This window comes from Mustela lutreola, chromosome 1 (genome assembly GCF_030435805.1).
Source record: "Mustela lutreola isolate mMusLut2 chromosome 1, mMusLut2.pri, whole genome shotgun sequence".
NCBI classification, from domain to species: domain Eukaryota; kingdom Metazoa; phylum Chordata; class Mammalia; order Carnivora; family Mustelidae; genus Mustela; species Mustela lutreola.
The window spans coordinates 95380228-95395757 of NC_081290.1; the positions used below are offsets into that span (position 1 = coordinate 95380228).

At 41.0% G+C, this 15530-nt stretch overlaps 1 protein-coding gene across 2 annotated transcripts in view; it reads right to left on the minus strand.

Moving 5' to 3' along the window:
* Window positions 1-13023, minus strand: part of UGT8 (UDP glycosyltransferase 8) — a 91335-nt gene extending 78312 nt beyond the window's left edge. The window contains exon 1 of one of the 2 annotated variants that reach the window (XM_059169798.1): window positions 12453-13023. The gene's annotated coding sequence lies outside the window, so the exon portion shown is untranslated. Of the gene's footprint in view, window positions 1-11573; window positions 11837-12452 lie in introns of those variants that run through there. The other variant, XM_059169809.1, reaches the window with a different exon arrangement.
* Window positions 13024-15530: the final 2507 nt, after the last annotated feature.

The window sequence follows — 15530 nt, forward strand, 5'->3', positions numbered from 1 at the left end:
TTGCTTAAAATAATGGAAGGGCCTAATTTACTTATATCATTTTTTAAGGGACTGTTACATGGTAGGTGAGCCAATCTTTGAACATATGGCTACATTCCAGTGGCTCTCAACTCTGATGATACCTTATAATCAATCACCTGGATGCTTCTAAGAACCAGAGATGCCTGAGAAACCTACCAGCCCCTAGCTTATCAATTATATCAGAATTTCTGGGGATAAGACTTTGGTCTTAGCACTTTTTTTCTTTTGCTTTTTTATAATGCCCTCCAAGTAATTACAGTACTGAGAACCACTGGGCTGCATTTACACAAAATCATAGCAAAGCACACAAAAGTAAACGACTAATCCAACCCATTATTTAAACAAAATGCTTCATTTAATAAAGGAAGGAGCAGAGTGTGTATGTAGGAAAGTATTAACAGGAGAGCATTTTGAAATCGAAACCTAATATTTCTTTGTCCCTAAAATGATCAGAAATGTTCTCATCACATGGAAAAACTGAACTGATTTCATTTAGAGATCAGAGGTTTTACAACTTCAGCTTGCATCAAAACCATCCCGAGAGCTAGTTAAAACAAAGACTTTCGGCGGTGTCCTCCCAATTTCAAATTCTAGAGATCTGGCTGGGCCCCAAAATCTTCATTTTTAACAAACTTCCAGGTGATGCTGATGCTACTGATTCAGGCCCCATTTCCAGAATCACACATAGAGATAAAAGCTTGCAATTTTTAAAAATGCAATTATCTTTTTTTAATAAAGAAAACAGTGGCATTATCTTTATCACATACCCAGGGTTTTTTTAAAAGATTTTATTTACTTGTTTATTTATTTGAAAGTATAAGTAGGGAGGGGAGGAGAGGGTGAAGCAGGCTCCCCACTGAGCTGGATATGGGGCTCAATCCCAGGACCCTGGGATCAGGCCCTGAGTCCAAGGCAGATGCTTAACTGACTGAGCCACCCAGTCACCCCTATCACATACCCAGTTTTAAAATACATATGAGATTGATTATATATATATATATCTCATCACAGGAATAAGTGTGGGTTTCTTTTCATCTCAAGACCAGCCTGGTACAGTTATCTCCATGCAACTGTATCATGTGATCACATTCAACAAACAATAAGGAAATTCTTTGTTTTTATTCTGATCTCATCTTTAAGCAAATGAAAAAAGTTTCATAAATGAGACTGCTTGAGACTTTAAGGTCTTATAGGTATATGCTTTCTTAAAAGAAAACTGATGTTCAGTTAATGTTTTAAAATGTTTCATGAGGACTTTTTATAGTTCTCTATTAGGATTCTAAATCATGGAATACCACAGTGAATGTGGAGGAGATCCAGATCAAATTTTCACCTTCTCCCAAAACAAGACAAATTCACATGTGGGGAAACAGCTTTCTTTTTAAGGTTTCATTATAATTTTTTGAAGTAATCTCTACATCCACAAAGTGGGGCTCAAACTCACAACCCTGAGATCAAGAATCACATGTTCTACAGACGGAGCCAAACGGATACCCCAGGAAACAGCTTTTCAAAATATCATTACATGACATTCTTAAGGTTGCAGAAATGTACAAGGACCCCAAAATATCACAGGATTGTTTCTCTTATATTAATAAAACAATCCTTTCGTTACTATCCTTAGTTTAAATGGATTTTTAACAATTAATCTACATTAACATTATTAAGAGTCGCAAAAAAAAAAATTGCCAAGTGAGGTCTTAAACACGTTTTAGAACAGAAGACATCTGCGTAAACATAACCAAAAACAAAGCAAAACAAAAAACAAACTTCTGGACATTTCCCTATTCACATGAACAAACCACAAACTTTCCCAATGCTGTCTTCTAAAATACATGAATAACCGCTAAGAGAAGGTTATTATGGGGTATTAGATGAAGGAGCAAAGTTGTATTTTCCCCAGAAAAGGAAGATTTTGGTAGGTCCCGTAGAAAGACTGAATGCATTGCTCTGATGTTTCCCTACTAAAGGTGAAAATATAATTTTACCTGAAAATATAATTCATCTAGAATTACAAATGGTATTCAGCATAATGAAGCAAGTCAGAGAAGTCTTTTGTATAGCACTGCCATTGCTATTAGTCTTGGAAACATAAATATACTTGATACTGGTACTTAATACATTTATTATGAAACGATACCAAATATTGTTAAAATATGTTTTTCATTTAAAAAATGTCAAAGGCCCAATTTCAAGACTAGAGCTGACAGAGTCCAAATCCTCTCATTTGTAAAGAAAGGTACAAGCTCCCCAGGGGGGCTGTTGCCTGGCATCACCTGGATAAGTCTGTAGTACTTGCTGGCAGAATGGGACACAGCACTTGGGTTTCCCGGGTCCCAATCCACTCTCTCTCGTACCTCTACCATATAGACTCTCCAAAGTGGCCACTGCCCTGTGTCAGATAACAGATCAACTTCTTCTTAAATTCTGAGATATGCAAATCAAAAGCAGTTTCTGAAAAGCCTTAAAAATTACCTTCTTAAACCTTTATACATGCAATGTGTACGTTTTTTATTAGATTTTTAAGAATCACCATGTATTTGTGGCTCTAAGGCAGAAGAGTTCTGTCATTTAATAGGCTGCTTGTTCAATGAATGGCTGAATTAATTCGTGTAACGTTACAGACGCTCACTATACAGAACTCCAGGAATCAACATGTCTGGTTCAAAATGTCTCCCCTGACATGAACTTTAGGGCAGAGAAGTGTAAGTAGGAAGAGGAATGCATTTAAGGAGTATCAAAACTGTAAGCTAAAGTATTTTTACTAGTAAAAATAATGATAAGAAAGCATAAAGCAATTAAGGTCCTTATACAGGCTGAACAAGTACTATGCAGGGTGATTTGGATAAAAATGACCAGCTCGTTTGTTGGTGACACCTGCTGGACCACCCCCTTACACATTCCCCTGCATCCCTCCCACCAATTTTAACCCAATCACTAGGATCCCTCTCCTGAATTCCCCACAAAAGGCAGGGACTTGATCTTCAGAAAGGCCACCAGATGTAGGAGGAAAGAGAGTGGACCAGCAAAAGGAAGGAGCAGGACAGCCAGAGGAACGTGTTTGTGTATTTTGCATAGTTATGAAATTTTAAAAAAATGATATTCCTAAGCATATGCTAAAGTCTAACGGATCAAAATAACATAGTTACCTCCCAGTGCTCTCAAGAATTAAAAAAAAAAAAAATTTAAGGGCGCCTGGGTGGCTCAGTGGGTTGAGCCTCTGCCTTCGGCTTGGGTCATGATCCCGGGGTCCTGGGATCAAGCCCCACATGGGGTTCTCTGCTCAGCAGGGAGCCTTCTCCCTCCTCACCCTCTGCCTGCTTCTCTGCCAATCACAAGCAGTGACCTCTCTCTCTCTGCGTCAAATACATAAATAAAATATTTTTTAAAAAATTTAAACAGGCAAGTGGGAAGAGTCAGGCATCATTTCTTATAAATAGCCTTACCAAACTGCTTATTTTCTTTTCAGTCTGGCTGAAGAGATTCCTCAAAATGTGCTCTTCTTCCTATGCCCACTCCTACTGCCCTGCCCAGAAGGAGACAGAAGAGGAGACATTTGCAACCAGAGAATTTTGCCAACTACCAAAGGAGGAGATAAGCACAGAGGAGGGAGAAAAGGGCTCTGCCTGGACGGGTGCTTTGAATTAACTGGTATAAAATGTCTTATCTGGGGGTGAGGAGGAAGGGAGCAATTCAAATGCCTCCTAAGTCAGATCTTCCTAAAGTGTGTCATCGTTTGTTTCTCCAACTGCTGTTTTATGACATGAGGTGATAAAATACAAAATAAAAAAACTAAATACACGTAATTATCTGTGAAGACTCTACAAAGAGAGAAAGACCAGAGTTAGCCTTGCAAATCTGCATCATCTCTTTATAAATAAAACTTCAATGCCTGCCGCACAAATAGCTAACCAGCCCAGAGGGTCAAGGGGAAAAAAAATCTTCAATGAGTGGGTAAAGCGTCTCTGGTGAGAACTGAAGAAAGACTTACTCAACAATGGTCATTTCAAGGAGGCCCAGGTCTCAGCAGGTGGTGAGCTGTAGCTCCAGGGCCCCATCTAGGAAAGAAGGCTGTGCTCCAACACCAAATCCTCACAGACCGTGCTAGCGACCTCCAGAAGTTACTGAAGTCCCTACTGGACAGCGCGCAGGGGTGGGATGAGAATCACACGGTAAGAGTGCATGAGTAAGAGATATACAAGCCACAAAAAGGCTGCACGAATATACCATTTTACTGTTGTTCAAGGGAACGATGTACTTCCAAGATAAAGTCAGTGTTAAGAGATGGTTATCTACAACATTTTCCCAGGAATATTCCTCGGAAGCCTCAGCCCTGGCCCAGTAGAGCGTTCTCGATATTGGATACTGAAGACCACAGGTATTCACTTGTTTTAATTAAAGTCATTCTCAGATCAAAGCTCACACAAAGCCTAGAAGGGGCACTGAAACACTGGTCCTCTTCCCATCGTTTTTGTTGTTGTTGTTCTTATTTTTACTCCCCCTCCGCTATTGTTTTTCCTTACCCTCTGTTCATGTTGTTCTAATTCCCTATGTTTTATTCACTTCTTTCAGTTCCTTTTACTCTCACTCTAAGCTCCATGAAGATATGTTCTCACAAATGCCCCCAGAGTATTTTCAAAACCCTGGAGAAAATAAGAGTTAGTGATCAGCATTAATATTCCTTAAAATAGTTTCACCCTTGACCTTATCCACAAATTTCACTGTGCTCCCCCCCTCCATTAAAATAGACGGGCAAACCTGTCTGACTAGTTTTCCTCTAAGCCCCGCTCTCCCTGATTGGCTGGTGAGTACAAATGAACACCAGGTACGGAAGCACAAATGCAAAAGCTATGTAAAGCACAATGGCCTTTCTTCCCAAGAGCCCACGGGGAAGGGCCTGCAGGTTGCGCCCTGACCCTTCAGTCTTAGAGCAACACTCTCAAAGCTGAAAGGCAACGCTCTCGAACCATTCACTCCACTCCTGGTTCAAAACCAGAAAACAGAAACACAAATCCTTCTTTGGATGCCTCCTCTTTAGAGTAAGGAATATTATGATGAGGCTCACATTAAACCTTTATCTTCAATTCAGAAGTTTAGGAAATTCTGGTGGCTGCAACTACGTTCAAAATATGGTACAGAGGTGTGCCAAAGTTTGCGGCTGGTGTGGGGGTGGCATGTATTTGCTTAAGTAGATTAGGAAAATTTGAATTTGTCTAATCGAAAGGGGATTCTTTTTATGGAAAGATTTACTTTCATATTGCTTTAAATAGCAAAGTCTCTGGGTACACTGATAGGTGTAGTGTGTACAGTTGTCCATATTTTTTTTACTGTAAAATATTTCAAACATACAGAAAAAGTATTATAAAGATTAACAAACATCTGTATACCCATCACCTTTATTTACATTCTATAAATATTATCTGATTTATAAACCTGATTTTTTATACAACTTTTCAGGAACATACAAAAAATAGAGCATATTTGTAACACTTGATCCTACTTCCTTTTAATTTTTTTAATTCACAGAGACACAGTATTAAACTGAAACGTCTCACTTGAAAGAAAATCAGCACCACAGTTATTATTTAATAAATCTAGTTATAGCCAATGTTATAGCTAAAAAAACATGACTCATTGTCTTGAAAATATTTCGAGGATTAATTAAAAAAACAGAATTGGAAAGTTCAAAGTAATTTTACACAAAGTTTGTATTAATAATATTCCAAAATCAAGCAAATATTTACCAAATCGGTTATAATGTAAATTTTTTTAATGAACTGGAATACCTACAGATGTGTTTCTGTTATCTCAACCAAGCCAGGGCAAATATAATCAATACAGTGATTGTTTTGATTATTAACAATACAGATAAACAACACAAAACTAAGAGCAAAATACACAGTCTCTCCGAAATGTTCCTAATCACACGTTCTTTCCAAATGCTTTAATACTTATGTAAATTTCCAGCCAAGAAGTAGGAACTGACCTATGCTGTCCTAGATGCCCCACCATTCATAAATCCAAATGTTCTGTTTTTGTTTGGCTCCACACCCCCAAATGCTGACCTGAGGATGGCACACACATCCAAGTCAATTTCAACTTGGCATTTGTCATCTCCACAGGCAGTGCTGAGCAGGACAGTATCTAGTCTAAAACCGAGTTGGTGAATATACAATATGGAAATGCACAGACCACCCCGCTTTGCAAGAATGAGATGAGACACTGGGAGGGAATTAGCGCCAAGTGGACAAAAAGTACCAAAATTCAACCTCAAAATAGAGAGGTCCTAGTAACAAAAAGTGTGTCTAGAGAAGTTCAAGTAAAGAACATCATCACGGAGATGAAAATCCACGCACACTGAACACGTAAAAACTACAGATATAACGATTCACCTTAAAAATATGAACATTTAATTTCATTTTATTTCAAAAAACTGTATTAGAAATTCTAAAAACTACATATACTCTAAGTGCTATATAAACAAATGACATGTGGCGAATAAAGGTATGTATTGAAAGATCCATATTAATTTGCACTAAAAAAGAAAAATCAGTATCATTTATAACCAATTAATCATTAATATGGCTTGTAACCAATTAGTAAATAATACGCATTATGTTCAGCTATTGATTGGTTCCCAAACCAGTTCCTACATGCAAACATTTTTTTCAAAATGCTCATGTATTACAGGGTGAGAAATGTAGACACGTATTAAAATAGAAATCTAATTTTAGATGTTTATCTCTAATATAAAGCATTACCTCCTCCAAATAGAGAAAATCCTAAGGAAAAAAAGGTAGGTATTTTTAAATTGTGCCACGGTACACTTAATTTTTTAAAAACACTTAATGAATCAGTCCTTCTCTTATTACACAAGTTAATAATTGCTTCCCACAGTGTTGTCTTTTAAGACCCCATATGATATGGAGGTGCCTTCTGAATCATCAATTATTAAATATTTTGTTCAGCTTTAATATCGTTTGTCTTGTTTTTTGCTGTTTGTGTTCCAACTCTTTTAAAATGATTAACCTATGCCCTTATTAGATTATCTAAGAAACTAGAATTCGCTTTTAATACCAGAAACAATTTAACATTTAAAACGTCTATGATTTGATTTGATTACCAGATGCTTTTAAAAAGCAACCTGCCTGCTTTAGAATAAGGGGTAAGAATAAGAACCCTCCAGGCTGGTAGAAAAGTGAGGCTTGTCCTGAGGATCCCAACAAAGCCCCAGAGCTCTTGCAATTTCCACCCTCTCCTCAAGGAATGCCTTCCAATGCTCTCTCTGCTCCCTTCAAATTTTCCAATTGCCTCTCTTCTACTGGCTTCCTTCCCAAACGCTATAAATCTGATCAAGTTTTCATCTTAAATATAACTTTAATCACCCTCCTTGAATCCTGACAGCAAGTACTGCCAAAAGCAATAGTCTCCACAGACCAACTAATCACCAAATCGAAGTTCTGCTTTTCACAAAAGACAGCTAGCATTTAGGGAGCACAAACCAATGACCTTCCAGGCACAGAGCATGCCAGACTTTATCTCACTTGATCCTCAAAGTAGCCACTTGGTGTAGGAACTTTGATCCTCTTTGTAGATGACAACAATACCCTAAGTTCAAGGTCACAGAGTTTATGCAGGAGCAGAATCAGGACTGTCTGATACCCCTCAGTTTAGTACTTGATCTCACTTCTTGAACTTCTTTCCTTCTTCAGCTACTCAAAAGCTGTTCTATCCTCGTTCTCCTCCCACCTTTCATTCTGTACTTCCCATGCTTTACTGTTCCCTATTTCTCACCAAACTGTTAGGATTTTTAGGATTTTAGGATTGTTAGGATTTTAGGATTTCCCTAGGCTTCTATTTCTCTCTTACTCGTTGTACTTGCCCTGGAAGGCATATCAACTTCTTTTCCCCACCCCCAACCACCCATGTACTCAAAACTGCTGTCAATCCATCCAATCATCCATCCATCCATCCATCCACTTCCATACCTACCTATCCATCTGTCCATTTATCTACCTTATTTATCCAGCCAAGACTCCTCTACTCAGAACTTCTGTGCAATGATCCATTGGACACTCTTCTCCAGTTGGGACATTCTGTAGGTACTCCATACTCTTTCAAAACTGAACTGAAACACCCTTGCTCCTCTGACCTGCCTCTCCTCGTAAGTCACACCGCTGATCCTAGAGATTCCCCTACCTTAACATCTGTGACCAAAACCTTTTCTTCTCACGGCTACCACTACGGTACAAAGTCCTGAGATCACTGGATCTCACTCTGCTACCTTCTAACTGAGATCACTCTGGTACCTTCTAAACTGCCGTTCCTGTCTCACATTCCTCAGATCCATCCTTCTAGATGGCTTTAAGAGCTATCTTTGCATCCTATCATTCCTTTTTAGAGACAAACCTGAACAGAAAATGGTCCATATTCCTTATGATGGCAAACAGCCCCACATGACACTGCCCGTGCCTATATGCACTATGAGGCTCCGGGTTAAAGAGGTTAGATAGATTGAAAATACACTAGTTTCAGTAACTGCAATATAATGTTGTAGGTTCTGTGAGTGCACTTATTGAAACTAGTGTGTTTTCAATCTATCTAACCTCTTAAACCCAGAGCCCTTCCATGGTCTTCTGTGTCTGTACATCCCCAAAGCACAAGAACATAGTATGCTTTTAATAAATATTTGCTGAATAAAAGAAGGAATGCTTATGAAATGTTTTAGTTTAGGAAGATGTTGATTACTACTACTGTCCTCCAAAACTAAATTAAACTAATTTATTCAAACTAATTTGATTATGTAACTCCTCCACAGGGAGTTTGCAAAATAGTATTGAAATGATTAACCTCACTTCAATAGGTGATCGAGATTATCAAATCACACCTTTTACACCAGAGTAGGAAAATATTACCAACATTCCATCTAGCTAGCTAGTTTCAAAGGCAGAAAGTGGTACAGAAAACATCACTGGACACATATTCCTAAACAAAGACAATCTGGGCCTACTCTAAGAAAAGTAAACTTTTTTTAAAGGGCTACTGCAATTTCTCAGAAAAGCAAAGATTTTTCATAAGACTGAACTGTCTGAAATTAAGACACCCTTCTAAAGATCTCATATTCTGTAATATTAATATTTTTCTGTAATTATTATTCTGTAATAATCTCATATTCTGTAAAATATTCTGTAAAACAATGACATTAAAACCATACATACAGAGGCCATCCTACTAGTCCCATTGGGAACCTCAGCCATACAGCTTACAATCCAGCCCAGAAATAAAGCATGAGAACACCAAGTACCTGACACAAAGCCCACAGGCTTTAAACTCAAGCAATTGCCCACATCATTTCACAGAAAGAAAAGACAACAGATAACATAGCAGCAACATAGCAGCAGGACTCGCTCACAGCCTGACAGCAGCAGAGATAGCTTATAACAGAAAGAGGACCCAGAAAAACCATAAAAAGAATAGTACTCTGTCTTCAATCTAGTATTTCAACAGGGCAGACTGAGACCATTTACTATAAACAAAAACAGCTCTATACACCTCAACAAATAGCACTATTCAATTCTTTATGAATTCATGCTCATAAAGACAAGCCAATAAAAAAATTTAATTTAAATCCAGGGGAGCAAGTAAGAGTGTAAGATTTAGAAATTATTTAATAGCTGAATTTCTAAGTTTCAATAATTAGTTGATCATGGGAGGGGTCAGCTAAGGAGAAAATGCACTTATGTATATAAGCAACAACCCAGAGAGTATCAGTATCAGTAGCTGTAGTATTAATATATATTACAAAAACAATCAAGAGTTCTTATTCTCCGGGTATATTCTGAAAATCTAGTTGAAATAAACAGCACCAACTCAGTATTATTTGATAAATAAATATATAAATAACTTTGAAAAGGAGTCTGCAAATCTGGAATGTGGTCATTTTCTTCCTTTGTCATCCATATTGAAGTGGTAATTAAGCTGATAAGGTATCATGAATGTTTTTTTTTTTTTTTTTTTTTTTTTTTTTTTTTTTAAAGATTTTATTTATTTATTTGACAGAGAGAAATCACAAGTAGATGGAGAGGCAGGCAGAGAGAGAGAGAGGGAAGCAGGCTCCCCGCTGAGCAGAGAGCCCGATGCGGGACTCGATCCCAGGACCCTGAGATCATGACCTGAGCCGAAGGCAGCGGCTTAACCCACTGAGCCACCCAGGCGCCCAGGTATCATGAATGTTTTAAGTAATTTAAATTCAATGTTAACTGTCAAACTCTTTCCACAAAAAGATTTTACAAGAAATAGATTTTGTTATAAATATCTTTATCTATTTTACTGGTTTATTTATCCTAATAAGTGCACCAAGTATTAATACAACATGCACAAAGTTCTGGAAATTTAAAGAGTTTGAATCTCTATAGTAGTATTACCCAGAAAAAAACAGAAGTATTGTTTCTCCTAAGTTATGCCCAGCTACTAAAACGCTATTAAGCTTTTACCAAATGTCAAGGCATCACGCTTCACTGTAGTTTTAGAATAGTCCTACCGCACTAAATCACACACTAGATGTCACCTTCATCTTCTGGGTGGCAGGCAAATCAAATAATACTAGAGTTATTTCCCTTTGGAATTATCTAGAATATTTGATGAACCGAGTTACATTCTTAAAGCAAAACCTCAAACTAACCATCAAGAGATAGTTTTTACAGAAGAAAACTAAATCCACAGTTTCCCCCTCTGGCACTAAAAAAACAAAAATAGTGATTTATGATTTAGCTTAGTTAACAAATTCTGGAATCCCTTATCATATAACACTGAAGTGCATAACTCTTCAATTAATTTAAGAATCTCCAGAGAATAAAGTGTGATTAATCCTAGTATGAGCAGAATACCAATTAAAAAGGACTTTCTATCCTTCTTTCAAATGACTGTCATTTCTTCCCCCCAGAGATATAAAAGCACAGAAATTCTGAGTGGAGAACTTTTTTGAAACATGAAATTATCAGAAGAACCCGCAGCACACCTGGCATATATAGCCAAAGAACCACACCTTTAGGATATTAATCTTGAAAAACTCAATATCCAAGGTGACAGCCTGAGGGGATTGTTTCTAGAGTAGTGTGTGTGTGTGTGTGTGTGTTCCTTTGTTTGTTTCTGCGTGGAACCCACCTGGCACTGGTACTGATACTGACTCATAATAGAAGTGACTCCGGGTCACTCCCGCTTGAGAACACCGCCCACCACCCGTCCTCTAGTGATACGCCCTCTCCTTAAGAATCGCTACTTAACACGATCTAGCGTTCCAGTGAGTTAGTCTGCGGGACTCTCAGAAGTTGGCCCACCTTCTTCCCACCCCAGCGCCCCGTGATGCTTTAAGGTGACGGCAACCAGCAGTACAGGTACAGAAGCGGTTCCTTCCCTAAGGAAGTGCTGCAGACTAGTACATTCACCGCACTCAACTTTATCAACGCAAAATTGAACCAGCGAGCTTCCGCGTACGTTTGGGTACACCCCTCCCCACCTCTGCCTGCTCTTTTGGCCCGACGCACTGCACATACTTGCGCCTTCCGATGCGGTTCGCCTCCTACAACCCCGAATCACGCATCCCAGGCTCCCTCGCCGCTCCTCCAACCCGTGGAAGGCGCCCTACTTCCTGCAGCACGTCCTTCTCGCAACTCCCCTCTAACCTCGGCAGCCCGTAGGAGCTTCTCTAAGGCAAGGGCACGCCGCATGATTCTCTCAACCGCGTGTGAACCCGCGAGCGACCCCGCCACCACTATACATTCCTGGGGGGGGGGGGGTGTCACGCGGGCATATGGGCTCCGGGAGATGCTCAAGGGTCCCAAGAGAGTGCAAGAGAGAGACCGAGACAGAGTGTGCGTGTTTGTGTGTGTGTGTGCACGCGCGCGCGCGCAGCCCCGAGACATTCCCCACCCCCAACACACCCAGTTCCCCTTTAGAGAGGACGAAGTAGAAGACTGTTAAGAGAAGTCCGAAACTTCCTGGTCCCCCATCCCTGCAGGCAGCGGGCACGGGCCTTGGAGCTCCCTGATGCCCATCCCTCCAGGGTCAAGTGCAAGGTCCTCCGCCAGATCCGCGCCAGGTTATCCCCTCCCCTCTCGAGTTCAACCCGCATGAACTCAAGCAGACCCTCAAAAGGGTGCCATATGGGAGAAGAAAGTACGGGAGCTACCGGGGGCAGCTAGGAAAGACCTCTTTCACGGCCCCTCAACCTTATTAACCTTTCTCCTTAACCCCCACCCCCACTCCCTCGGTCGCTCTCAGCCCAACCCCATCGGTCCTTTCCGATCCCAGCCCCCCGCCCCTGGATCGCAGCCATTCGCCCAGCGCTCACCTTCGGGAGCAAACAACGCCCATCTCCTCCTCCCAGCCCGCCCCCCTTCCGCCCACTGGAACGGCGCGGTCCCTCCGCTTACCTCGGCTCTGGGCTGCTGCGCGTTAGTTTGAATGTGTCTCTGCCGCGTAATTGTATCCGGGGACAGAAGGGACCCGTGCTTGTGCGCTGGATCAGGTGTCGCCGCCTTCGGTGGTTTGGGGGCGTGAGGGAAGCTGTAGAGTTAGTGTGTTAGCTTAGGACGGCCTCACTGGGCTCGCAATTGATGGCAAAGCTTTAACCGTGCCCTCCCTCGGGTCCGCAGCGCGCCTGCTCGTCCGCTGCTTCCCGCGGGTGGCCGGGCCCCCCCAAGCCGCGCCCCGCCCAGCGCACCGCTAGAAGAGCTGGAGCGCGCCCCTCTCCTCCCGCGTCCGGCTCAGCCGGGCAAGACGCGGATGCCACGCGCTCAGCCTCACATCACACGTTCGGGTCTGTGAACGCCTTCTGCTCCCCAGTCTGGGGCATGGATGCGGACGCGCCTTCGTGCGACGCGCTCGCGGGCTGGTCGAGGGGCAGGTCCTGGGACAAGGATGCTCGCCCGGGGAGCGGCGGTCGGCGGGCAGGCTGGGACGCTCAGGAGCCCGCCGGTCGCACCCGAGCTGGGAACCCTGGGACTGGCACGTGGCCCCGCCCCCTGTTCCCCCTGCGAGGCGTGCCCTGTGCCCTTTCTGCCACCACCCCTTTGGTCCCCGTGCCCGCCTTTTTTTTTCCCCCCCCCGCCGTCACGCTATTGCAGTAGAAGTCGATGTGGTGGTAGCGCGCTTTCTCGCACCTTCCCAGCCTCACCGCCTACTGCGCTCCTCTAAAGCCGATTAAAAAGTTGAACTTGGGCAAGGAGGTAGAGGAGTTACGCGAAAAAAAAGCGAGGTGGGAGGGTTAGGTGGTGAGGCACCTGCCTCAGGAATCCGAAAGCGTTAAAACAAAACAACCAACCACAAAAACTCGAGTTTGGTGATCCCAGAAAAAGTAATTTGGGTTGCTGGGCTCCGTAACATCCCTTCTCGGCGGGCTCATGCTGAAAGGGCCATTTATGCTTTGCCTGGTTGAGTCTGTGGCGACTTTATCCTTACTAATCTGTGTCTGCCAGCAGCAGATCCTTGCCAAGTTGGCGTTCCGGCCAGGAAGCAACTTTGCCTACCCAGGCCTGCTGGAGCAGCCTTCTTGTGGCGCCTCCGACCTGAGAGGCCAAGCGCCTTTAAGAGTCTGAGGGTAGATTGTGAGCTTCCTGGGAACCAGGAAAACCTAATAGTGTTGTTTGGATTTTCTCTAAGCCCCCATAGGCATTGTATTCAATAAATGCATAGATGAGGTGACCAGAATTGTTTGTTACGACTTTCAGAAGAGCGAAATCTTGTAGGACATAAAACTCCAGAAGCTAAAATGTTTCCAGTGCGCACAAACGTTATACGCTGAAACACTGGAAATCCAAAAAAATGCCAAGTCAGGCCATTCTTTAATTGCTCCGAACTGAATTTCAGGAATGGGTTGGGGCCACTGCACTTAGATAAGAAACTGGAAATTATGTTTTCTTGTATATGTTATAACTTAATGATAAATGGGAAAAAACACTAATGTACACCATTGTTCTCATTAACGCTCCTATATTTAATAAGTCCAGGATCTAAATAAAGTCCATGTGCTAAAGAATGTTCACTGATGTAGTTGAGTTTCAAATGCCGAATTCAAAAAGGAACACACTTTCCTTCTTTGCAGATTAGAAATTTGAAATATTGTGAAAAACACTAGGAGTATGTTCTCGGTCTTTGTACCTGGCAAAAGATTACCATCCCGTATATTTACTTTTCATTTAACTTGCATTAAAAGAAAATGTAAAGATAATAAACATTAAACATAACAGATAATGAATGATCTGACCCAAGAGAACTTAAAAACTCTTTTCTCTCAAGGGTCAAGCTTCAAGCAACTGTTCTTGCAATTGCAAGCTACTGTTTTTTGATAACACATGTAAACTCTTTGTTAAAAAAAGAAATCATTAGAAATCAAGCAGAGGGGCGCCTCCATGGCTCAGTGGGTTAAGCCTCTGCCTTTGGCTCAGGTCATGATCTCAGGGTCCTGGGATCAAGCCCCACATAGGGCTCTCTGCTCAGCGGGGAGCCTGTTTTCCCCCCTCTCTCTCTCTACCTCCCTCTCTGCCTACTTGTGATCTCTCTCCCTCTGTCAAATAAGTAAATAAAATCTTAAAAAAAAAAAAAAAGCAGAAACTTTACCTTTTATGAAAAACCTTTTTAAAATTTGTGTCACATTCCTTTGCTTAATAAAAATATGTAAACTGACCATAATGTGAGATTTCTGTCAGACTTTTGGAAGGAAAATGTATTATTATACTGTATGTGGATACTACGACCCTGTGTATTGTTTCTGGGGTCTCTGTAGTGCCTTTTATAGTCTTTTTATCTAATGATTATTGAATTTCTCACAGGTCTGCACTCACAGGACATTCTATAGCTTAAAACAAGTTAATTCAATCATTGTATAAATAGCTGAATTGCATTTTTGGAGCTTATAGTTATAAAAAAAAATGGTGAGAATCTCCTTTTTAAAAAAAATCTACCTGCACCTGGCACTTAATATTATTGGCAGAATGAACAGATAAATAATGAAAGTATTTGCTACTTCTCTTTAACGCGTATTTCCCGTATTTAATTCATCCTCCAAGTTTCCATTCAGATCCAAAGCTCTCCCTATCATTTTTGTATATAAAATGTTGAATTGGACAGCATTATCTATAGTAAGGAACTTCTAGCCAATGTGAAGTATGATAGTAAAATTCCTCATTATTTCTATAAGCATGTGTATCAGTATACTCAACTGTTAATTTTTTTAAAAAAGCTTGTTCTAGATCTTTAGCCAGTTGGGCCTATATGATTTTTTTTTTTTTTTAATAAATAGTAACCTATGAGAGATACTAGCTTAGCCTGGTGATTATTAACCATAAGCTCTGGAACCAAACTTTCTAGAGTTGAACTTCAATCAGTTATAAATGACACGATTTTGTTATCAGTTGATCCTGTAATGTAGACCATATAATGTAAAGTACAGCAGAATGGATTTAGATTCAATCACGGAAGAAATATGGGTGGGTGTACATTCTAACACCCGT